The 27,290-nt window shown below is 37.2% G+C and overlaps 1 protein-coding gene and 1 non-coding gene across 4 annotated transcripts in view; both read left to right on the top strand.

The window, feature by feature from the left end:
* Positions 1–27,290, top strand: part of POC1B (POC1 centriolar protein B) — a 107,215-nt gene that overhangs the window by 67,500 nt on the left and 12,425 nt on the right. The window lies entirely within an intron of this gene.
* On the top strand, positions 15,253–15,354 carry LOC118902902. Its single transcript, XR_005021619.1, has one exon. It is a non-coding gene; the product is annotated as a U6 spliceosomal RNA (small nuclear RNA).

The raw sequence follows: 27,290 nt of genomic DNA, 5'->3' as shown, positions 1-27,290 counted from the left end.
AAACTTACGTCTAGTCTCCTTAGAAGGTGTAAGAAAAGCAATCATTTCCCTTTGTTCGTCTCTCTTGATGGATAATCCAGAAATTAAGAAGTATTTCTAACACTTGCAATTTTGTTTTAAAAAATTGCATACATATAATTTATTTACTAAATGTATCCAAAGACTTCAAAAATTGAGAGTTTTAGCATTTCAATTTGAGTCTGCTTAATCTTTGCAAAGCAGATTACTTCTGCCATCAATTCTGCTAGTCAGGGCAAAACTAGTAATAAGAACGAATGGGGGGACTTCCCTGGTGGTGCAGTGGTTAAGAATCTGCCTGCCGGGCTTCCCTGGTGGCGCAGTGGTTGAGAATCTGCCTGCCAATGCAGGGGACACGGGTTCGAGCCCTGGTCCGGGAAGATCCCACATGCCACGGAGCAACTGGGCCCGTGAGCCACAATTACTGAGCCTGCGCGTCTGGAGCCTGTGCTCCACAACAAGGGAGGCCACGATAGTGAGAGGCCCGTGCACCGCGATGAAGAGTGGCCCCCGCTTGCCACAACTAGAGAAAGCCCTCGCACAGAAACGAAGACCCAACACAGCCATAAATAAAATTTTCTAAAAAAAATTCTAAAAAAAAAAAAAAAAAAGAATCCGCCTGCCAAAGCAGGGGACACGGGTTTGAGCCCTAGTCCGGGAAGATCCCACGTGCTGTGGAGCAACTAAGCCCATGCGCCACAACTACTGAGCCTGCACTCTAGAGCCTGCGAGCCACAACTACTGAGCCTGCGTGTCACAACTACTGAAGCCCACGTGCCTAGAGCCCGTGCTCCGCAACAAGAGAAGCCACCACAACGAGAAGCCCACGCACCACAATGAAGAGCAGCCCCTGCTCACCACAACTAGAGAAAGCCCTCATGCAGCAACGAAGACCCAACACAGCCAAATTAATTAATTTATTAATTTAAAAAAAAAAAAGAACAAATAGGAGGAATGGCATGATCTTTGGTGACACTACTGTGATGATGTCAGTATAGTTAAATATTTTGGGTAAATTATTAATACGCGGCCAAAAAAGAAAACAAATAAGAAAAACACTTGACATTACAACATTACAAACTCTCCAGTAGATCTCAAGAATTGTATTTATTGTAGAGGAATTCTGCAGAGAACTAGTCTATCTTGAGTCTATGCTGTGTCAGAAAGTAGTCTGCTTATTACAGGGTCTTTTCAGTGTTAATTCATGCAGAGAAGACTCCTAGATCACTCATGAGAAGTTCCAGAGACAGGAAATCAGCTGGAGGGTCAACCCAGGGGCTGATTGTCAAAGAGAGGTCCAAGAATTGTTGGTGACAGCTAGGACCTTAAGTGGATCTGTGGTCTGGTCTCTTACAATGTTCATGTTTATAAAATAACACTACAAACATTGCTGCATTAATAACTTACTTATGACATTAAAAATTAACTAGACATCAAATTCTTGCCACAGTGCTTAGCTTATAGTAGGTGCTCAATACTTACGTTCAATGAATTACTCAAAAGTCTCACTGTTGAAATTTACAAGTTCTGGTGAGTTGGGTTTTTGCCCCACTAGTGAGAGGAGCAAAAGATAGGTGGTTTTTGAGACGTGCTGCCTTCTTGTGAGGTAGTTGGTAGACTAAAATTGGGTGTTTCTGGCCTAGAAGATATCAGAGATCATCAAAAATCTTTGATCGGAGCTTTGAGACTCACTCTCCCTGCCAGTACCCTTCGAAATTTGCAAAACCTCATGACCTGAGGAATCCAGGTGTTCTCAGTAGTGTGCTATGGAGGTGGGCATAAGTACCACCTAGCAAGCGATAGCAGGATGTCTGTCCCTGGATGGTAATGTAGAAGTGCCAAAGTCAAGTGTCTACGTTATAGGACCCTAACTCGGGAATACAGGGTACGTGGGACAAAAAGACAATTCTTTTTTTTTTTTTTAATTGAAGTATATTTGATTTACAATGTTGTGTTAATGTCTGCTCTACAGCAAAGTAATTCAGTTATACATATACATAATTCTTTTTCATATTCTTTTCCACTATGGTTTATCTCAGGATATTGAATATAGTTCCCTGCGCTATATAATAGGACCTTGTTGTGTATCCATTCTATATGTAATAGTTTGCATCTGCTAACCCCAAACTCTCAGTCCATTCCCCCCCCTCCCCCTTGGCAACCACAAGTCTGTTCTCTACAGGGAAGACAATTTTTATAATAAACATGTGACACGTTTGCAGTTGTGTTACAAAGCAGAATAATAAGATTGAAGAGTACAGTTATTACCCACATAAGGGGTACTATTAGACTGAATTATATGATATTGCCATTTTGTAGGCAAAAACGATCTAATACATATCAGTGATTTCCCATGGTTCAGCCCCACACATAAGCATTAGAAGGAAGACTCCACTGTTACTTTGAGTTGTGTGCTTGATGCTACATAAAAATAAAACAAACAAGAAAACAAAAACTTGTTTGCTATAAATTGGTTTGGAATTAGGCTAATGATGTCCCACTTAGATAGATTTTTTTACAATCTGGAAGATAGCTGCTTGCCTCCTGGCAAGACATAAGGACTCCTGATTTTATTTATTTTACTAACACATTTTCTGAAGACAGATATTCATGAAGCATTTAGATTTTTATAAAGAGTATCTTTAAAGAGCTTTCCTTTAAATTTTCAATGTATGTGTCTTTCTTTTAGCTCATTGGTAGATAAGTGGTTAGAAAACTAAAGCGCAATCACGGTAATTGTTTGCCTTTCCATTAATCTAGTGGTAATTCTTAATCTGTCATCTCCTCTGTATTGGCTGCTTTTCTTTTGCTTCTGCACAACAAATCAAACATAAATGTAAAGGAGATTTGTTTCTATTCTGGCATGAAGCACTACTGTGGTGTGAACTTTGCATGTAATTATAATGAAAAAACAGAGAAGTATTGGAAGCAAAAAAAAAAAAAAGCAGTATTTACAGGTGGTTTTGGTTTTTGTTATTGTGGTTACTGTTTATTTTGGGGATTTGTTTGTTTGGTTTTTGCAGACTGGAAGAAAGTTTCTTTAGAAATTCATTTTCATCAAGATGAGATGTAAAAAGATTACTCTTTAAACCTTAATTTGTGAAATTTCTTAGTAGGATAAAAGCAGGTTTTTTATGGTGTAAGAAATAGTTGGCTTCTGTTCCTGTTTTGACTTGATTTAATATTACATTCAGGATCATTTCTAGATCTAAGTGTATTGATATCTATGCTCTGATGCCTTCTTACAACAGAGAAGGAATTATGGCATACAGTGTAACAGTTGGTATCTTTGTGGCTTGCACTTGTGTCTCTAATGCCAGGCAGGAAATTTGATACAATATTTCAGGATCAAAATAAGCTGTTCCCAATCTGCATTTTTAAAGTTTTGTTGTAAAAAAAAAAAGTTTCTGTAAAGGGATGTACTGGCTGTCACATAGACATAGTTTAAAAATGTTGATCTCAAATTTCTGAATCTTGTTCCAATTATGTTGTCTCTTGTTATTTGCTGATCTTCTAAAGATTATTTAGTTCAAGAGTCCCATTGAGTCTTTTACTGTTTTAATTTATTCTATTAGAAATAGACCAAAGTTTTGTCATCAGAATTGTACAAGGCATTTAGCATCAGCACATGGGGTGCGGCTACGTCCTCAGCTCCTCTCCCCGCAAAGGCAAATAGGACAGTAATTTCTCTTCTGGGTCCTAATATAAAGTGGTGTTTTTTGTTTTGTTTTGTTTTTTAATACTAACTAAACAGAATTTATTTAAAATACTCTAGGATTATTAAAATTGTTATTTTTAGGTAAACTATATTCCTAGGTTTTGATGTATTTTATTACTATTTGTCCAACAAATGAACACAATGAAATTGATGATCTTGCTAGTATTACTCTGATTGACTCAAAACACTGGACTCAGAGAACTCAAAGAGTGTCCTTGCCTTCCTTCACTCTGGCAGCTGTGTAGAGTATGAATGTAATATTGATGCCTTTCTTTAGAATTAGGGACAGTTTTCAGGTTAAATGAATTATTCACAATAAACTGAGAATCTGCAGTTATATCACAGAAGAAAATCAAGGTCTACAGCCTTTTCTTGCTCCATCAGTCAAATATTTATACCACACTGCATGGAGGCATGCTATGATATACTGAAGGCAGGATGCCAAGCTGGCCGCCTCACCTCGAGAAACTTACAGCCGAGCCAGAGAGAAATAACAGTGTAAGAAGTAAGTGGCAGTTTCAATATACTAGATGCCAAGGGTATATGATTGTCAAATGAAAGGTTGTTAACAGAAGGATTCAGAAAAGGTCATGAATGGGCTAGAGGAAACTAGAAGACTTCTCTAGAAGAAAACATTTGACCAGTTCTTGACCTGACGGAAGATGGGTAGGATTTTGATAGAGACATTCCAGGTGGGGAAAGCAAGGTATAAGTAGATGCCTCAGAAGTAATTGAAAATACAATACGTACCATGGTAATGAAAGTGCAGCCGTCTAATCTGGAGTCTCTGCGTTGCCTAACTCAATGGATAGCAGATGTGGTAGGATGCTGGGCGCATACATACTCACACACATTTTTAGCTCTCAATCAATACTTCTTGAGTAACAAAAAATACCTGCCCCAGAGAAGCCTACGTTGTATATTCTAGAGGAGGAGACAAGCAATTCACAGATTTAAAAAAAGTAGACCATATAGTATAGTAGACAGAAACAATGCAAAGGTGTAAATAGCACCAAAGTTAGGTAGGAAGAAGGGTGCATTTAGATAGTATGGCCAGGACAAGAGTCATGTGAAAGGTGACTTCTACATTTGTGGAAGGAACTGAAGGAATGACGTGAACAAGTTAGATGAATATCTGGGGAGGTACTCCAGCCCATGGGAGCAGTGCTGGAAGGCCAGATTGGGAGTGAGGAGGAGCCACTGGAGGGTTTCCTGCAGAGAAAGGGGCATAATCTGATGAGTGTTTTAACAGGTTCACTCTGGCTACTGTGTTGAGAATCAGCTGGGGGTGATGGTGGAGGAGAGCAAAGAGACCAGTTCGGAAGCTAATGAAATCATCAGACAGGAGACAGAAGTGGCTTGATCCAGGGTGATAGCAGAGGAGGTGGTGTTAAGTGATCTGATTCTGGATGTATTTTGAAGGTGGAGCCAAGAGGATTTCCTGATGGACTGGATGTCCGCTGTGGGATTCCCTGTCTCCTTTCCCCAGGGGTAGTAAGGCGCAGCCCTGAGTAATCTCAGGCTGGCCAAGCTTATCTCCTGGCTCAGCATCATTTTGCCAGAGGGGTTGCTGAGAGAAAAAAAGATTTGTGATTTTCCTATCTTCTTTTCTGGGATTAGGAAAGTGATCAGCTGAATCAAAGCAAGAGATGCTGTGCTGTTTCTGTGACTTTGAGAAGCACAGTGGTAAAACATAGTCCTTCCTAGGTGTCCTTTAGGTTTGCATTTTTCAGCGAGGTTTATTGGTTTCCCTTTTGGAAAGGCTGTCGCATCAGCCTATTTTTAGGAAGAAAAAAGTTATCCACTTTCATGGAGATTGTCATATGATATATACTCTCTGAAAAATATTGATATATTGGTAAAATAAAAGGACATACAAAGAGTAAACTTACAGCTACAGAGAGGATATCTCCATGGTTGTTGTGGCAACAGTTCGTCCTGGTTACTAGACAACATTGCGTAACCAGTTCAGAGCTATTCCAGTTCCTAACTGCTTATGTAAGCAAAGATTTGGAAAGACTTACTTGAAAGAACACAGTGTATGCGAACCTAAATGTTCAAAACTAAAATTTGTAACTTGAAAGTGTAAAATGGCAATATGTGATGTATTGTCCCCAGATACCTCATTTACCTTTACAGGAAAATCAATAAAAATCATGTTGCGCAAACCTCCTGCTTACACTGCTTTTCTGTATGCTAACATTCCTGCATTTACATATAAACAGCTTCTAAATTTGGAGGTAGGTGAAATTCTTTTTTAAGTGTTTAAACTTTGCAACAGTTTATAAGGTAGCATTTGATTTGTAAATTCAGGGCATATGATTTCTGAAACTAGATATGTTTGTAACTTTGTTGTTGCTTGCTAAGCTTTAGGAAACAGACATGTTTATCGTATCTTTAGGCATCAGTTCAGTGGCCCTCGGTATTTTTCTCCTGCTCCCACTCTAAGTGTTTGAAAGAAAATGAACATAGGCATTTGTAAAATCCGCCTATGGACTGTACACAGAGGTGCTTTCCACAATTTATCCTCATTTTATTAAAAGACATTTAGTCTTAATTTCAAATGATAGTGAATATGTCAAGTGAGATACAGTAATTTTTTTTTTTTTAATCCAGTGTCTCAGAAAGTTAATAATCCAGTGTCTCAAAAAGTTAGGATGCTTAGTAGGAGTAAAAGATGAATTCTTATCAGGGCTGAGAAATAATTTTAAAACATCACCCTTTGAAATTGAAAGAAATAAAGTAATTAAATTGTCAAAGCATTTTAAAAATAAGACATACATGATAAAACTAACAGAAGTAAATAAGCAAAAATACACTTCCACAAATCTCTCACCCTTTAGAATAGAAAACACATTTATGGTTTTTTCAGATACAAGTTATTTTAGAGATAGAGAAAACATTAGAGAGGAAGAGACGATTTCCAAATTAGTTGCATCCTTGCTTTAGAAGTACAACATGACCTATATGTTATAAGACCTACCAACAGTTGTGAATGTGATAGCTGACCTTTAAAAAAAATGTGTTTGGGGGATTATAGAAAAAAAAACAAGCAACTAAAACTTTTAGTCTGTTAAAGGAACGTGGCTTTTTTTTTAAAGCTGATTTACTAAGATAGTACCACTGTAAAAAGAGAGTAATAGTGTGGGTCAGAGGGTTTCTTTTTTCCTCCAAATAAAATATACTTTTTGATAAAAATCATAATAATCATAAGTCCCAAATGTTTGATTTAACTATCCTTAACGACTTACTAATTTGAGCTTCATTCCCTTTAAGTTTCAAGGTCACCGAGAAAGAAAGCTTACATTAATGAGTATTTCCTTTTACCAAAAATTTTATACTAAGTAAATTTTTAAGCATAGTCCTAGTTAAAAATTTATGTAGTGAAACTGGTCTTTATAACCTGTTGACAAAAGTGATTTAGGACTTAAACTTTTCTTTATGAAATGTAAAGAGAGAGAGAGAACTCTACAAAAGGATTTTATAAAACGTGCTATTTGGGAGCCCAACAGAGTAAATACGTTTTTTAATTTCCTTTAGAAAATTAGCACCTTTCTGGGAACTGGAGGTGTTGACGTTCCAGGTATTATTTCTGCCTTCCAACTTCCTGAGCTACTGTATTTCTAAACTGCTGCAGTCATCCAGACTGTCGCAGGCCTGGGAATCTAAGCCGCATCCCCAGTTCCCACAGTTGAGACTGAGGCGTGCCGAAAATGCCCGACAGCCTCAGCCCACACATCCAGTAACAACTGGTTCCTTCCTCTTCCTGTGGAAGAGCAACATCCTCAGAGATGAGAAGAAATGCACCCTGAGGAATGCAGGAACAGCAGTGAGCTTTTCACACAGGAAATTACTAGGGGAGCATTCTGCAAAGTGCTTGTCTCCTGGACTGTCAGCCCATAATGAGCTTCCTGCTGACCTGGAGGATGGTTTACTATGGAGCTAAATGCCATTGGCAGGTCTGTCAGGGTTGCCTGGAAGATAGCGCGCTTCGCTTTCAGCTGTTCTGTACATTACACCCATCTGGTTTTGAGTAATTGGGTGCTGCTTATACAGTGAAGCTAGTTGGCTTTGCTCCTTTATTTCGCCACCTGACAGCTAATTGTTTGGTGGAAGTGGTCAGCAAGTCTGCTGAAGTGAATTTTTCAGTCAGTTCTTTGTGCTTTACGAAGTCAGGTTATGTAAACTATATTAGGACTTCAGAGAGATTAAAATCCTCATAATCTGCGTGAACTGGCTGCTGATGCCCAGTGCTGGTTCTTGTCTAGTTCCATCTGTGTCTTTCAGTCTCCTTGCTTTTACTTTCGGAAACAGTCAGGCATCAGTAGAAGATAACATACTGTGTGCACGATCATACATCCTCGAGCACACAGAACACTCTGCTGCTTCAAACCAGCCAATCCACCCACCCCTGTAATTTAAAAATTGAGACTGACTTGGAATGACTTTTACAACTGAAGAATGTTCTGGTATAATTTTTTTCCCCTAATTCCTACGTATTTTCTTTTTCCTTTACTTGAGATAGTGATGGCCACTGTAAAGCCCAGTTTTTATATCATATGTTCTTTTTAAATTGCTTTCCAGATCACTACAGAATTTTGGTGGGTTTCAGCATTTATGGTGGCAAAATTCCTTTACTTTTCGTGTATTTGTTTGGATTATTTTACTGAAGCACATAAGAGTTACATGTTGTTTGTTTTAAGTTGAAGGGGAGATGGAGAAGGAATGCCAGGCATTTCCTCTTCCTTTCAGAATGTCTTTTTAATGAACATTCCTCTTCCCTCCTATGAACAAACCATCTCAACTCAGTGAGGGGCCTCTAAGTGTCTAAGTTTCTAACAAACCAACTTCTTTCCTTTGTTCCTTCAGCCCTAGAGAGTTAGTTGCTTCATGCATTTACTATTTCTTCTCACCTCTGTGATCCCTTTTAGCCCTTGCAGACTTCCAAACCTTTTTAACCAGTTCCCTATATTAAATTCTCTCTGCTAAAATAACTGTTGTGGTTTCTGTTTTCCTGCTGGATCCTGAATGATCATCCTAAAGATCCTAAACCATCCTAAAGAAATAGAAGTACAGAAAAAGACTTGTATTCAAGGATGTTTATTTCAGCATTACTTATAACAACAAATGGACACAAGTCAAATATCCTTTAAGAGAGTATTAGTTAAATAAAACTATAGTATATCAAGTGATGGAATATTATATAGCCATGCCATGTTTAACAACAACTAAATGCATGTGTATGATTCTGAATTTGATTCTGGGTCAGTAGAAGAATCGCTATATAGAACATCACTATGACAGTTGACAAAAAGTGAGCATGGGCTTTACCTCCTTGGTAGGGCTTTGTAGTTACTTTTCTTTTACTGGTCTTCCCAGGTCCCCAACCTCACTCTGTCACTTATTTTCATTTTTTTGTTTCTTCTTTTTTCTTTTTTTTTTTAAGAAAGAGTATTCTTTGTAGCAAGAATTGTGTGTGCATAAGGTTTCTTTGGTGGTGTTATTGCTATTCGTTCTGGTGTGTGCAGATATTATTTCCTTTGTGGAATAGGTGATAGTTAGTTTCCATCAGATTTGGTTACAGTGTGAATTTTATGAAGTGAATCCTATTTTTCCATTGACTTTTATTTTTAAGCAGCGCTATGTTTTCTTGGTAAATATTCTGTTTATTGGGCTGGAAATCTTATGGGCTAGGCTTGAAATCATGCCCAAATCCATAATTACAGTGTTACAGTAATAGTACACCTTGTTCCCATAGGTGAAACTTTAAAAGACATTTTGTAATTCACTTGGAAAATTCTTCTGTTTGAAGCTACATGTTCAGTTGAATGAATCTGTGTCCCATTTTGTCCATTCTCTAAGGTTGATATTGTGTAAACTAAATTCATTTTAAATAACATCTAGCATCAGGCAAAGTACCAGAGTAAATGTTATTCTAAATTCAGAAACAATGCATTTTAGGGATAATAATTAATCATCTAATGAAATTTTAATTACTTGTTGATAAATAATTACTTGTTTTAAACAGAACTGGAAATGCATTATTTTAAGATAAAGTGAAGACAGTTGTGTGCTTTGGAAAATCAGCTGAAATTTTGAAGAATTTGACTAAGAAATGCACTCTCCCAGATTTGTACTTTTAGAAAATTCTCTGTACTTTCTGTAAAATTCAGTACACAGTAAAATTACTGAAAAAAATTCAAGCTGTGAACACTATTTAAAAACTTTGTTCTTTTTCAAGAAATCGTTTATATATGTTCTATGAATTATAAATGCCATAAAACTATGGCTGTTTTACATTTTGGGCACTAATCTATCAGAGAGTCACACCCTCTTCCTCCCAACTCAGGGAAAACAACCTCTTTCTGATATACAATTAAATGACATGAAAAATTTTAAACAAATAATATGTTTTTTAAAATATCACCATTTTTAAAATTGAGTTTACTGATAGGTTTATGAAACAGAATTGAGAAAAAAATTTTTCTATTTAAAAATAAATTATCTCTTCCCTGAAATGTATTTGAAACTTTTTATTTAGAGAGCAATAGTTTTCCCTAAGGTATTATATGATTAATATTTTAATCAAGCATTAGGATCTTGTTATTTCTGTTACTATGTGCTATGATTATTTTCTTGTATTTATTAGTCAAGCGAAATGACATTCCTGGAGTTTATCTCAAATTATGTTTTATTTGTTTATTTTTAGTTTTACTTTGGCACTTTTTCCAGGCAGTTCTCTTGGCAGCAGTGGCATTGCTTCTGCTTGTCGTGTTTTATGCAATTAAGCTCTTCCAGTATATTCCCCATCACAACTTATTTCATGCAAATGTTCTAGCTGTTGTATCCAGCCATTAACTTATATAATTTTTCCTACAGTATTTTTAGTCAAAATTATTTTCCTAAATGTAAGAGAAAAATGAATTTTATGAGAAGCTAAACAATGAATTTTGAATGGAAAAAAATCAGAATGTACTGAAAGTTTTTGTCTTTTCCTCCTGCCTCTACCCTTCCCGGTGCCAGTCCTCACAGCAGGGTGGGAGATTTGGATCTGACCACATTAACTAGGATTTGCTTTTTGTCCTCTGCTGCTTATATACCTGGCACAAGAAAATCTGGAGTACTAGTAGACTGTATGTGGAGACTGTGGCCAACCAGCTTGTTAGAGTAGCAAAACGAGTACATATGGAATTAATTACTCTCCTGCCATAGCTCTGCAGACCCCAAATGAGTGAATCTTGGCAGGAATAGAAAATCTTTCAGAGTACTAACCACAGATGAGCTGTATTTCTGCAGGAGCTGAGCTCAGGGCAGTGAAGCTTTGGTGTGCAGCATCACGAAGGGAAGTGACTCAGCCTAAGTTAGGGGCTAACTCAGTAGACATTGTTCATTCATTTCTCAAAAATGAACATGCCAGGCACTAGATAGGAGTAGGGGGTTGAGAGGGAGGAGGATGAATGTGGGTTATAATGATAAGCAAAAGCTATCATGGAAAGTTACATAGTACAGTGACAGTATGAATTGTGGGCATTTGACTAAGTCAGGAGTATAGGTGAGGCGAAATCAGAGAAAGTTTCCCTGAAAAAGTTGTTTTAAGCTGAGATATAAAACCTTGCTATTCAAGATGTGGTCCATGGTTTGTTTGAGCATCACCTGGGAGCTTCTTAGAAATGCAGAGTCTTGGGTCCCACCCCAGAGCTACTGCATCAGACGCTGCATTTTAATAAGATCCCCAGGTGATTTACGTGTTCATTAAAGTTTGAAAAGTGCTGATCTAAAGCTCCAGTAAGAGTTGGTGTGAGAAGATTAGGAGTACTGGAGTGTCCTAGGCTGAGGGAACTGTGTATGCAAAGACTGGCTTGCAGGGACCTTGGTATGCTCTAGGGACTGAAAAGAGGGCTGGAGCCCAGGCATGGGCAGGAGAATGTGATGTCAGGACAGCCAAGAGAGGAGTGTTTAAAGAAGATGGGAGTGTCAACATTGCTGAAAGCCAAGAGAAGGATTTTTATAATAATCAATTTAGCAGAAATTTTTGGTTACCTTTTGGAGAGCTTTTTCAATGGACTAATACAGGTGCGAGCCAGTATGAAGTGAGTTGAACAGTGAGTGGAGGGGGCAGGGTGAGCAAATAGACAGCTAGAATAGATTATTCTTTCTTTTACTGAATACATTTGCTGTGCATCTATTATATACCAAGCAATGAGAATGCACAGATGAAAGAGTCCAATAATAGTGATAAATGCCTAAGTTGCTATGGGAGTACATCAGTGGAGTGGTTAAATAAGGACTGTGTGTGTGTGTGTGTGTGTGTGTGTGTGTGTGTGTGTACACACATATGCGCATGTGTGTGAGTGCTAGAAAATTTGGGTGGGGGACAGAAAACGTAATCAGAGATAACTTCCTGGAAATGGTTGAAACTTGAGCTGTTTCTTTAAGAATTTGCCTACCATTATGGAGAACAAGGACAGAGTTCAGCATCTGTATAGGTGACAAGGCTTAAGAGGGGATGGTGAATTCAGGGAACCATGACAAGAGCAAATTTGAGTTTTAGGACAGTTACTCTAGAGACGTGATAAAGGAGGGGTTAGGGGGAGGTGAGGCTGGGAGGCATGAAAATTAGGAGGCAAGTGCAGTCGTAATCTAGATACGGAGTGGGGGGGTGCTTGATCTTGAGCAGTAACATAGGGGGAAATGAAGAAGAGGAGACTGAGCCGTGAGATCTTGAAGAGAAAGAGTTAAAGGTTCTGTTTACTGGTTAGACATAGGAGAGGGAAGACTCTAGAACAGCTCCCACATTTGAAGCCCCTGCGTAGATAATGGCACTGTTTACCAAGACAGGACAGAGACAGGTCTTGGGCATGGAGCATCCAGGCAGAAATACAGATCTGGGAACCTTTAACTGATTGCTCAAGCCGTGAGGGCCCACAGGATGATCCCCGAACTGCAGCTTCATACTAAATACGGTAATGATCATGACAGATAGATGATCACCAGGAACCTCATCTCATTCATCAGGAGTGGTAATTAGAAGACTGTTTGCTTGAATAATGCTGGTTATTTGGTAAATACGGCGACTGAAATATAAAGCAGATAAAACTGGTTGCATTTAATGGCTGTAAGTAGCAGATGTGCATTAGTGGTGTCAATGGCTTTCTTTTTTAAGAACTTCCTGCTTACTCCTCTGGGTATGTGTTTAGTGTAGATAAATTTTCATGATTCTTAACCACACTTGTAATAAAGTTATAGAATGTAGTTCATATTCTCTTTGACTCATGACATCTGTGAAAAATATTTTTGAACTTTATGGTAGCATTTGAATATTAATTCTCCTGGACCATTTTCCCCATGATAATTGGTTAAAAAAAAAAAAAAGAAACGAAAATCTTTCCTTATAAAGACAGTCATTTTAAAATTAATTTTTTAATTGAAGTATAGTTGATTTATAATGTTGTGTTAGTTTCAGTTTTATATATATATATATATATACTTTTTTTTTTCAGATTCTTTTCCCTTACAGGTTATTAAAAATATATTGAGTATAGTTCTCTGTGCTATACAGTAGGTCCTTGTTAGTTATCAGTGATTGTTGTTATCCTTTGGTTTCTGAGTTTCTTCCACCAGCAAAATTAGAAAGGAGCAAAACACCCATACCTTTCTATACACAAAAATGTAGGAAAGAAAAATATAGTATGTCTATCAAACAGTAATATTGTTATCATGGCCTTTTATTTATAATGAAGTATTTGTTACTGATTTTCTACTCATAAGCTCTTTGTCCTGAAGATTTTATGCCATAATTTTTCAACTATGTCCAGTTATATAATCTTTATCAAGGGGTTAAATATTTCAGATGAGATTCATAGATTTAAATGCTTGATGTTAGACTGGCTTCCTGTATTATTATTAGGAAATCATTTTTCACCCATTAAATGATGGGACCAGAATTTTTAAAAAGATGTTGGACCTTTGTCTACTAAGTGTTTTAAAAAAGTATTATGTACATTTCTCAGGCAGCTGCCTGAAAATGGAAACTTTTTTTCCTTTTTAACTATATCTGAAAATGTCTTAATATTTTGTTTTGGATTTGCTGAACAGTGATTTTCATTTTAAATGTATATTCAGCATATGCTTATCCATTTACTACTTTATTTAGTATGGCTTGTTCATTTATTTTTTGAACTTCCACCTGCCCTTAAGTAGCCTATTAACTAATTTGAGAAACCAGACATAGAAGAATTTTTTTTAGTTTGAATATAATGGATAGAAAAATATCTTTAATTCAACAAATTTTATTAATTACTTTATGTGTGCCTTACACATAGGAGGCACTCACCGTATTGTCAACTATCTGAAAGAAGGTGAGCTATGGCTTCTGCCTTCTAGAAAGGTGCAATTTAGATTTTAGTGGAGTTGGGGGGAGGACACAATATGATAATATTGATAATGATAGATAATTGATCACAAACTATAGATTAAACTCTTTACCTATATTCTCACAGCAACCTTATAATGTAGCCCAGGGTTATTTTCTTCATTTTACAGGTGAGGAAACTAACTTAGAGAAGCCAAGTAATTTGTCCAAGGTCATACAGTCAGTACACAGAAGAGACAAGATTAAACCCAAGTCTGTGTGACTTGATGCCCCATTAATATAGCGCCATATTATATGATAGCATGGATAATTATACAGTATCACAAACAGCAGAAATGCAGGGAAAATCGATAATTACCTTTAAGAAACAAAATTGAATTTTTCTAGAGATTTAGAACAGGCAAATTGCATCTATTTGGGGAAGATGAGGAAAGGCTTCATTATTTTGCAAATGCAAATTAAAGTCAACTTACATAAAGTGCACTGTGTATACTGAGATCACATAGAAAGCTTTCACTCTCTGTCTTTTGAATGATATAATGAACAATAAATAGAAGAGTGGTTCTCAATACCCAGCTGTGAATATACATTACTGTTATAATCACAGTTATCATTAATCGTACTAGAATGTTCACATTATGCTAGATGGTGAATAGAACATAAATAAATATAATATTTGCCCTCTAAAAGATGTTCGGAAAAGCTTGCCAGTTTTCTGAATGTAGCTTTGTTAAATGATTGGATAAATTCCTGCCTTAAAATTGCCTCTTCATAGTATTAAAACACAGTAAAGAAGCTAGTCTTATTCAAGTGAGCAAAGCATGAGTTACTGTGTATGTGCAATTAAAAAAAAAAATTATCTCATGACTTAACACACAGCTCACTTCTCCTGAACTTGGCACTTGAAGAGTTTTGAGGAACAGAAAATAGGCCTGTAAAAAAGGTCAAAGAATGGCATTATTTATCTTAGTCAGCAAGCCCAGGAAATAATTTTTCAGAAATTTATTCTAAATAATCCTGACTCTGTGATAATTTTGTGTTTCATAAAAATAATGAGGATAGTTATTTGAGGACAACATTTGGCTTGTTGGTTTGGTTGGCTCTCCATGTACATTATAATGATACTAAAATGGTGGTGGTGTATTTGCTTTTGCAGCACGTATACTAAAATTGAAAAGATACAGAAAATATTAGAGTGGCCTCCACGAGAGGATAAGTTGAAATTTATTAAATGTTCCATGTGTTTTGGAATATTATGTTTGTAGTTAGGGAAGCTCAGTGTCATAAAGACGTTAGTTCTCCCTGAATAAATCTACAAATTCAGGCAATTCCAATAAACATCCTATTAAGATTTTTCATGAAACCTAAAAAGTTGATTTTATGGCATACATGGAAGAGCAAAGGGCCCAAAACAGACAGGACAATTTTGAAGAAATTTGAAGGTTGGGGACTCGTTAAGGTCTAAGTGTGATATTGTTACACAGAGAGACAAAGAGTCCACAATGGAGAGCACATAAGCAGACCCACACAAGTGCAGATGGTTGGTCTATGAAAGGCCTGATTTTGTAGACCCATGAAGATGGGTTTGTCACTAAGTCAACTGTTCAATAAATGTTGCTGGGACAGCTAGCTATATGAAAAAAATATATATTATGTTCTTACTTTTAACCACAAATGAAATCAATACCAGATGGGTTAAAGGCTTAAGTGTGAAACCCCATACTTCAAAACTTCTAAAAGAAAACAGAAGAATATATTTATGTATTCTGGGTAGGCAAGGATTGCTTAAGCAAAATATAAAATGTACAAATCATAAAAGAAAAAGTTTACTAAATTTGACTACATTTAAAACAAAAAACTTCTGTAAAAAATCCCATAAAATAAAAGTGAACACAATCCACAGAGTAGGGGATGTATTACACATATAAACAAGGTATTGGTATCCATAATATATAAGGAACTTTTTAAAATTTTTATTGAAGTATAGTTGAATTACAATGTTGTGTTAATTTCTGCCATACAGCAAAGTGATTCAGTTATATATATATATATATATATATATATATATATATATATATATATATATATATACATACACACACACACACACACATACATTCTTTTTCATATTCTTTTCCATTATGGTTTATCACAGGACATTGAATATAGTTCTCTGTGCTCTACGGTAGGACCTTGTTGCTTATCCATTTTCTATATAAGTTTGCATCTGCTAATCCCAAACTCCCACTCCATCCCTCCCCCACCCCCCTCCCCCCTTGGCAACCACCAGTCTATTCTCTATATCCCTGATTCTGTTTCTGTTTCATAGATAGGTTCATTTGTGTCATATTTTAGATTCCACATATATGTGATATCATATGGTATTTCTCTTTCTGACTTACTTTACTTAGTATGATAATCTCTGGTTGCATCCATGTTGCCGCACACGGCATTCTTTTTTATGGATTAGTAGTATTCCATTGTATATATGTACCACATCTTATTTATCCATTCATCTGTCGAAGGACATATAGGTTGCTTCCATGTCTTGGCTGTTGTGAATAGTGCTGTTTTAAGAACATAGGGATGTATGTGTCTTTTTGAATTATAGTTTTGTCTGGATATATGCCCAGGAGTGGGATTGCTGGATCATATGTAGTTCTATTTTTAGTTTTCTGAGGAAACTTCATACTGTTTTCTACAGTGGTTACACCAACCTACATTCCCAGCAACAGTGTAACAGGGTTTCCTTTCCTCCACATCCTCTCCAGCATTTGTTATTTGTAGACTTTTAAATGATGGCCATTCTAATTGGCGTGAGGTGGTACCTCATTGTTGTTTTGATTTGCATTTCTCTCTATAGAAGGAACTCTTAAATATAAATTAGAAAAAAGAAGTAGACCAACTAAAAAGTGGACAGAGGACTTAAATAGGTAATTTGCAGAAGAATGATCAATATACACATAAAATATGCTCAAGTTACCAGTAATCAAGGAAACAAACAATGAAATTAAAACCATGGGATACCATTTCCTGCCCATAATTTTGTTAAAATTTAAAATGCCTGACAATCAAATATTTTTGACCTTGTAGAAAAAGGGGGGATTTTCTTCTGCTCATGGAAGAGTAAGTTGATTCTACCATTTGGGACAGTATCTGGTAAAACTATAACTCAACTATGACACGTTAGGGGAACTCACCTACCTGTGTACAGGAGACATTTATAAGAATGCTTACTGTGGGATTCAATGCTAGTTAACAGTACAAAGGACACATAAATTGTGGAATACCCAATCAATGGAATACTATTTGGCAGGGAAAATAAGTGAAGTAGACTTACCTGCAACACCATAGACAAATCCAACGATGTTGGTTAACAGAAAATACTAAAGAGATCTAATACTATTTTATGTGAAGCTCGAATACACACAAAAGCAATACTGCTGTTTAGGGATGTCTACCTATGTGATAAAAGTAAAGGGACATAGATTGGGATGATAGGCACAATATTCAAGATGGTGGTATCCTTCAAGAGGGAAAGGTAGGGAGATAGATCATAAAAGGGTATACTTTGTTTCTTAAGGTAGGGGAGAGGGTTGCTTTATTATTCTTATATCTCTTCACTGAATTAAAAAAATTTTTATTTTATTGTAGTTGATTTACAATGTGTTAATTTCTGCCATACAGCAAAGTGATTCAGTTATACATATATATACATTCTTTTTCATATTCTTTTCCATTATGGTTTATCACAGGGTATTGAATATAGTTCCCTGTGCTATACTGTAGGACCTTGTGGTTTATCCATTCTACATATAATAGTTTATATCTGCTAATCCCAAATTCCCAATCCATTCCTCCCCCACCCTCTTGGTAACCAAAAGTCTGTTCTCTATGTCTGTGAGTCTGTTTCTGTTTCATAGATAGGTTCATTTGTGTAATATTTTAGATTCCACATATAAATGATATGTGATATTTTTCTCTTTCTGACTTACTTCACTTAGTAGTTTTATTTTCAACGAATTTTTGAAAGCAAAATTGGAACTTAAAAAAATCAGTTATTATGAGATAAAAAGAGGGATTACAGATTCATTCAGAAATGTTAGTGTTGCAGTGAGGTTGCATTGCTTATTCATGCCTGTATTAATTTCACTTGATTGCTGTTCTGCATGCAAAGAAGGGGCAGCTTTCTGAAAGGTGAACAGATGGCTTTTTTGAGACATGATGTGGGTGAAACTAAACCAAATGTGGTTTTCCAAGTCAAACTTCAGTTTTTTCCAAGATGTAATCCTTACTTGAATGTAAAATATCTTTTAAAAAAGTACATCATTGTACAATATAAGTTATTACCTGCCTCAGAATTTAGATTCACACATGCACACACCTTTTTTGAACACAGTAAGGTATCGCTATAAATAATGGTTGATTTCTGCCCTTGTCATTTCAGCAACTTGCATAAAATATTCTTGTTGATTCTATATGAAAGAGATAATAAGAATGAATCCCTTATTCTGTAGGCCTTTGGGGTATAACAGCAGGATTCACCAAAGATGTAATGACTACTTGTTTTCTCTTTGTAATTTACAGAAAGTTTTATTGGTATTCTATTTGTCTAGAATACTGGGATTAGAATTTTTAGTTTTATATTAACTCAGAAGAGAGAGTACTAATTCTAGTTCACTGACTACCTGCTGTCTCCCTCCACCTCCCCCAGATAATTCTGGTAAGTACTTTATCATTAATTAAAATTTATCTGGCGCAGTGCACAGTTCTAGACTCAGCATAGGGCATTAGAAGACAAATATTCCTTTAAGGGATTCATAGGTTATGTTTGCCTAATCATGTAAATAGTGAAACATGAAAGGAAATTTTTGTACAGATTTTATTTGTCCTAGCTGTATCCTACCTATTCGTGGCTTCAAAATTAATAAGCTTCTCTGGAGATGACAGTAAAGATCAAAGACAAAGATAGACAGATTTATGGCCTCGGCTGTCATTTTCAAGGGCACTGAATTAATCACTCAGATATTCTAGTTGATAGTTGCATTGGGGCGGGGGTGTTTTTCAAGTCTTCTGACAAACATGAAATTTCCAATTTGGTTTGAAGAAGAAAAATCAAAGCCCTCAGTAAAACCTTATCCCCAAAGCCTCTTTTTCTCTCTTTGAGAAAAAGATGTATGATTTTTCCCAAGGGATAAACAGAAGGCTTTCTCAGCTCAGCGACTTTAGTCTGGGAGACACAAATTTCACATGACAGTCTCTGATTTTATCCTAGAAGTATTTTTAAATCAATCAGACTGAATCAGGTGGGTATGTCCCTACAGGGATATACAATACACTGCGCAGATATAACATAGAAGAGATGCAGTTTTCTTCTTCAGGATCAACAGCCTTTTCTTCTTAAGAGTTTTAGAAATTGGGAACGAATCCTGCCTGTGTTGTGGTCCTGTGACAGCCCCACATGGGTGACTCCATAGCTCTTTGTTCTGTTTTTCTGATTAATCCATCCGCTTCTTGGTTAACACTGGCTTTTGATCGCAAGGAAAGAACCAAAGACAGAGCAACACTCTGAGTCACTTCTGAAAGACAGCCATCCTCTCTTGGTCAGGATTCTCAGAGGAACTCAGTGACTGTCTAAATCCTTTGTGTTAATGGTAAACTCAGTGTAAAGCCTCCCACACACTGGCCACCACTTCCTCTAGTCCTTCAGTTTTGATAATTCATCAACCCCAGAAGGACCTCCAATCCACTGAGCCTCTGCCTTTTCATTGCCCACCTTCTGTGTCTATGTGTCTCACCTTTATGGGCTTAGATTCTATAGTCCATCATCATAGCCATACCCTTGCCCCTTTCTCTCTCCATTGTACTCACCCCAAAAAACTTCAGCCTGGTTAAATCTATTTTTTTCTGCCGACTCTATACCTACACCCAAGCAACTGAATTCGACTAGACAGCCATGCTGACTGATCTCCCTTTAAATTTATTTATACAAAGCTCCAGGGGCACTCAGTACTGCCTAGCAATCCATTTACCAAGTAGTTGTCTCCTCACCATCCTGTGACATCAGTGCTCTCTTTCTGTTTGATCTTTTCCATCAGCCCACGTTTGTAATGTATTTCCCATCTTTTAAAAGGAAAACTTCATTTGACCCCTCATCCCTTTCCAAGTCCTGTCTCATTGCTCTGCTCCCCTTTATAGCAAAACTCCTCAAAAGAAAGGCATATATTCAGTCTTCATTTCTTCACTTTCTACTCTTCTGAATCCACTTCAGTTAAGCTTTTGTCCCCACCATTCCACTCATGTGAAGGTCCCAGTGATTCATCCAAATCAGCCTTTCTATAGGACTTGGTCTTAGTGATCACTCCCTTCCCCTTGAAACATTTTCCTTACCTACCTTCTGGTCCAGTACTCCTCCTACCTCATGGGTCGCTAGTCACCTTTCCTGCTCCTTCTCTTCCTGCCTTCTAAAGTCTTTGCCACTGTTCTCTTGTTTGGCCCCTCCCTCTTGTTTGATCGTAGAGCCATGGCTGTAAGTAGTTATATGCCGAATACCCCAACTCCAAGGGAATAGGAGCTTCTGCAATTGGTACCCTTCCAGACCTTGCCTTATGTACCTCTTCACCTGGCTGTTCATTTGTATCCTTTATAAAAACCGGTAAATATATGTATATATATTCTGATAACTCCCAAATTTATATCTTTAGTTCCAACCTCTCCGCAGAAATCTAGAATCATATATTTCCAATTGTATTCATGATTTTTCCCCTTGGAAGGCTCATAGGCATCTCAAACTTAACATGCCCCCAATTTATTCTCTACCCCAATTTAAAAATGTATCATCAGTGGAGCTAAATCATAATGTAACACCTTGCCCAGCTTTATTTTTCTTCATAACCATTGTTACTACCTGACATTACATCACATATCTTTATATTTATTCACTGGAATATAACCCCATGTCAACAGGGTCTCTTTTGTTTAACCATTTCTTGTATTAGGCAGAGTAATGGTCCATAAAGATGTCCAAGTCCTCATCCCCAGAATCTGTGAATATGTTTCTTTACATGGCAGAGGGGCTTTGCAAATGTGATTAAGTTAAGGATCTTGAGATGGGGAGATTATCCTAGATTATGGTCCAATACACTCACAATGGTCCTTACAGGGGAAGAAGGGAGGCATAGGAATCAGAGAAGTGGAGATTGGAGTGATGCAGCCTAGAGCCACGAATGTAGGCAGCCTCAAGGAGCTGGAAAAGGCAAGGACAGATTCTCCCCTAGAGCCTCCAGAAGGAACACAGCTCTGCTGACACCTTGATTTTAGCCCCATAAGATCTATTTGGACCTTCAGAACTTCAAGATAGTAAGTAAATTTGTGTTGGTTTAAGCCACTAAACTTGTGGTAATTTGTTACAGCAGTGGTAGGAAACTAATATACTCCTATATCTCTGGCACCTAGAATTTTCCTGGCACGTAGGTGCTAAATAAAAACAATTTTGTTTGAATAAATGGTATGTCTTCATTGTTTTATATCCCATATAAAGATTATTGGAGTTTCTAATCCCTATTCTAAATGTTATTGTTGAAGATAAATGATCCATTCTTTCTTTGAAAAGCAGTATGTGCTTTTATTTTTGTCCAGGCAAAAGGTATTTTTTGTTATCCTAGTCTATTTCAGGCAGGCATTTTATAAGTGAGTGTGTGTGTGTGTGTGTGTGTGTGTGTGTAGTGATTTAAAAAATCTCAGAATGTCAGGAATGGAACAGACTTTTAAAGGGCATTCAGTCTGAATTTCCTGATCTGATGTTTGTATACTTCTCACAATATCCCTGACAAGTGATCATCCCTAGTCTATTTTAGAACCTTCAGTGATGGGAAACTCACTTTAGCTAGAGGGATCAAGACCACTTTTGGATAGACTTTTCTGACTTTGGTCTGTTTTGTTCTCTACTTACAGAATTAAATCAAAACTAGAAATGTTAAGTATAAGCCCAAACTGACTTATTTTAACCAATTTATTAAATATATATCTGCAGTTCAGGTCACTGCTTATCTTTACAAGTGAAGTACCTCCTTTTGCATGTTCACACTTGTCAGAAGATCCTTATGCTATTTCACCAGAAACCATCAAATATACTTTTGGGGGATAAAAATCAAGAAGTGATTTGCAGTTAAGTGATAAAGGCTTCCATTGCTCCCTCATTGTGCCTTTGAGGAGGCATTTAAGATAGTAATTTTTAGTAGAGAATCGTACTGGCTTGACTTTGGGTTTATATCAATACTTCTCTCCAAACACTGTCAAATTATTAATATTTACATTTTGAGGATGGCTCAGCAGATGCAGGATGGTCAGTTGAATTCAGTTCAACAAATGTTGAGCCCTGTATGTGTCTCATGCACTGTGCTAGGCACCCGAGGAAGAAAGATGACCAAGTTATGGCTCCTACCCTCAAGAGAGTAACCCCCATGACCTGGTAGGGAATATAGACATGAAAGCACAAATATAATGAGAAGTGATGAATGCTCTACTAGGCATGAACAAAGACTTATGAGAGTGTATGGTGTTAGAGAATGTTCTAATTTCACTCCTTTACATGTAGCTGTCTAGTTTTCTCAGCACCACTTATTGAAGAGACTGTCTTTTCTTCATTGTATATTCTTGCCTCCTTTGTTGTAGGTTAATTGACCATAAGTGCGTGGGTTTATTTCTGGGCTTTCTATCCTGTTCCATTGATTTATATTTCTGTTTTTGTGCCAGTACCACAGTGTTTTGATGACTGTAGCTTTGTGTATAGACTGAAGTCAGGGAGCATGATTCCTCCAGCTCTGTTTTTCTTTCTCAAGATTGTTTTGTCTATTCTGGGTCTTTTGTGTTCCACACAAATTTAAAAATTATTTGTTCTAGTTCTGTGAATAATGCCATTGGTAATTTGATAGGGATGGCACTGACTCTATAGATTACCTCGGGTAGTACATTTTCACAATATTGATTCTTCCAGTCCAAGAACACGGTATATCTTTCCATCTGTTTGTGTCATCTTTGATTTCTTTCATCAGCATCTTATAGTTTTCAGAGTACAGGTCTTTTGCCTCCTTGAGAGTGAAGTGGTGCCAGTGATTAGTTCTGACTTGCCAGCCCAGACAGTGAGTGGGGGTAAGTAGGAAGGGTAGTAGAAGGGGGAGAGGAGAGGAGAGGAAGAAAGAGAATAAATATAATGCATGAACTTCCATATGTAATTGGGCACCACAGTATCTTGAATGTTTCATTGTTAATGATATAAATAGTAGTAGTTTAAATGTGTAGACCTTGATTACATTGTTGAATGGTTAATTTCCCAATAAAAATTTACTTGCAAATGCCACAATTTTCACTTTCTGTTGATGCTTTAAAAGAATTCATTCTCTAATGTGACAAATGAAACTTTATGCATTAAAATTAATCATGGCATTTAAACAACCTGTTAAGAGTCGTTTGTCCCCAGAATGTGACAGGTTTTATATATAGCTCTCGGGACTATCAAAGTAGTTTGCATCAGTCAACTCTGTATTTTTTACTCTACTGTATATGTTCAGAGGGAAAGTGGAGCCTTTTAACCTGTAGAGATAAGGATTTCTTAGCCACACACCTTCATTCTGTGCACTTGGTGAGGCTGTCTTTCCCATCTTTGAGATGGCAACCATGAGTTTATCCAAGGAGAACTTAAGCGTGGTAATTGCCCTGCCATCCATTTGAAGGAATTGGCTCCCTGGAGAACTGTAAGCTCCGTGAAGGAAGGTACCATATCTGATTTGTTCTTTGCTGTAGCTTTAATGCCTACGTATAGGAGGCCTTTGTTTGCTGAATCAATCAATGAATGTTATTGTTACCCTGCTGTACTTCAAGTGTCTGCAAAAAAGTAAGAGGTAAGGGAACATGTGTGATTTCTTCCTTTTATGGACTTCCAAAGCATTTGTTCTTTTCTTACAGTCATTTGCTTGTGTTTCTTGTTTATTCACTGCTGGTATGTGCCAGGCACTGCAGGGGATCCCGGCCTTGCTCTGTCTTAATTCTCTCCCCATAATAGAGACTCCTCCTTGATTGCCGGTATCACATTGTACTCACATTTAACATTGGTAAATGCTTAGTATAATGTCAGTGTTCAGTAAGCATTCACGCAAAAAATGAATATTAGCAACTCTGAAGTAGGAGAGGACCTCAATATATTGGGAGCAAGCAGGTACTGCAGCCTCATTTGCTAGACTTTTAATAACCCAGAATCTTAAACATATTTTTTTCCCTTTTCATTTTTTTTTTTTTAATTTTATGAATGAGAGCGTTGGAACTTCCCCAAGCTGTGCATCTTGCTCTTTTCCTGTACAAACAGGAAGCAAAGGCAGGCTTGGTCGGTGGGAAAGAATCTGCTAATATCTAGGTCCAAATAGCTTTGAGAGACCAGAGAACAGATCTGTCAGTTGGCTAATGTGGGATGGAGATCTCGTACTTTTTTTCTCTCTCTGCCCATACCCTTTTCCCTGTTCTATTCATCTTTATGTGTCATATGATAGTATTTTTTTTTTTTTTTGGTCCCAAACAAGAAAACTATTGTTAAGGTTATGGGGATCTTTTCCTGCCTAGACTGTCTATGGCCTTAAATCTTTCTTTGCCCATTTCCTATTGCTCTTTCTTCACTAACCACCCTGACTGCAATCCCCCAGGGTTCGATGACCAATGTGTTAATTAGATTAGAGGCCTTTTCCCATGAAGGGCTGGAGCTGCTACTACAATAAGATTAGTTATATTTGCGACCATGTGTGTACATACTTAGGTATGTTGTGATCCGTGTAAAAAAGACTGTCCTGGTCATAGAGAGTTTGGTTTCCATCTGTGAGAACGGTGATAAACTCTGCATGTGAGTGGTTAACATATTCAAAAATATTTACGTTTCTGCTAAATCCAGTGGGTACAGTGGTCAGAAGAGTAGGCATAGCACAGTCTAGTGAGGGAGACAGACAATAGAGAAGGAAAAGACAACTCTCATCAGTTATGGAAGAAGACATCAGGATGCCATGGTAGCCAGTAGACAGACCACCTTCATTAGGGTGGTCAGGGACTACTTTTCTGAAGATATGACAATTAAGCTGAAATTTGGAGATCAAAAAAGATTCAGTCATGCTAGGAGGGCAGAGAAGGCACAGCAGAAGCAATGTTACAAAAAAAAAAAAAAAAGTCTGTCTTTTGAGCAGGAATTATTTATTTTAGGGTGAGGATGGCTGTGCACGGCCGTCCATACAATGTCCCCAGTCAATGAGGCGGCTGCCTAGGATCAGGAATGCAGACTGTGACTGTGAGACAGGACTTCTTGGTGAACTCTTCACATATTCCATACCATTTTTACACTGCTTTCATTTCATTCAGTGTTTGCCACCAGCCAATAGCTGGGGACCCAGGTAGATAAGTGCTGTAGGTTGTTTTCTAAGTTCCCTTAGCTCAAGACATGAATAAGTAGGTCATAGGTGCTCCTGGGCCCAGCTAATGAGTGGCATTAAAAATCCTTTATGTGACCTTGTTCTATGATCTATGATTGCTCGGAGTTTTGCTTCTGAACATTTCAAGGACAGTTTCAGATTTTCTTCGTCACACAGAGTTAAGTAATTCAAAGCGTTAGTAATAGGATTATTTGGGGGGGTGTGGATTTTAATGAGTGCTTTCTGCCCAAAAAAGTCATTTTCATTCAGGTATTTTAGGTTCAGACCCTAATATTGTCAGGTATATCACAAAGGTGGAAAACTGGGGGTACAGAGCATAACTGCTCAGAGACCAGGATGGTTTTGGAGATAAACATAGGCTGGTATGCAACAAAACAAAAGTAGAAAAGATAAAGTACCAAATGACTGAAGGTACCAGAACATAAGCTTCAGGAGAGCAGAATCTTGGGTACTGCCACCCACTGCTGGGTTCTCACCATTGAGAACTGCGCCTCACACAGAGCGAGGCTCCAGAAGTGTTTGTTAAGTGAACAAACGAAAAGAACCTGAGCAGATCCACTCAGCTGGGTAGGAGTACTAAGATGTGTTTTATGCATATTTTAAAATAAGCTTGAACTGGGGGTGGTGGATTTTGAGTTTGTTTTTATTATTTTCAACAAATGATGAATTAGTAAGATTATGACAGAGGGAAATTTGAAAGTTTTCATCTTCCTAAAAATGGTTGGGAAGATCATGGAGAACAGTGGATTTGATCCCAAGGTCACAATACCCAGAGTGCTTTGGCATCTCTTAGATTTATGACTGGTTATGTTTCATACACCTTTCCTACCTGTGTGAGCTTGGGCAAGTTATTTAGTCTCTCTGTATCTCTGCTTCCTAGTTTGAAAAATGAGAATAGTAGTAGAACAGAACATACCTGATAGGGTTATTGTGAAGATCAAACCAGTTAACATGCGTAAAGCACTTGAAACAATGCCAAGTACACAGTAAGCTCTGTACATGCTGGTTGTCACCACCATCGTCATCATTAGAAGTACACTTGCCATGTTTGAGGTACCTTCTGTCTGGAACTCTCATATGCCAGTGATAACCAGGAATGGAAAATTGATTAAAATTTTAAAAAATTCTGTGATTTCTGTGATGCATCTATTTGGATTCTTTGTTTTTAAAATAGCTTTAATGAGATAATTCACATACTAGAAAACTCGCCATTTTAAAGTGTACAATTTAACGATTTTTAGAATATTCACAAAGCTGTGCAACCATCACCGCTGTCTAATTTTAGAATATTTAATCACTCCAAAAATAATTTTAGAGTATTTTCATCACCTACATACCCATTATCAACCTCTGCCCATTCTTCCCTCCTCCCAGCCCCTGGCAACCACTAATCTCAGTCTGTCTTCCTGTATTTGTCTATTCTGACTATTTCATACATATGGAATCACATAATATGTGGCCTTTGTATATGGCTTCTTTAACTCAGCCTACTGTTTCCAAGGTTCATCGTGTTGTAGCATGTATCAGTACTTCATTCTTTTTTTGTGGGTAACTAATATCCATTGTAAGGATAATACCACATTTTGTTTTTCCATTAATTATCACAACATTCTGATGCATATAGGTTGTTTCCATTTTATTGGCTATTCTAAATAATGCTGCTGTGTATTCATGTACAAGTTTTATGTGGATATATGTAAAGGATGTCATTTCTCCTGGG

The sequence above is a fragment of the Balaenoptera musculus genome, chromosome 10 (genome assembly GCF_009873245.2).
Source record: "Balaenoptera musculus isolate JJ_BM4_2016_0621 chromosome 10, mBalMus1.pri.v3, whole genome shotgun sequence".
In the NCBI taxonomy this organism is placed as follows: Eukaryota; Metazoa; Chordata; class Mammalia; order Artiodactyla; family Balaenopteridae; genus Balaenoptera; species Balaenoptera musculus.
Note: the sequence above shows the minus strand (reverse complement) of the source record. Positions and strands in the feature narration are given on the sequence as shown.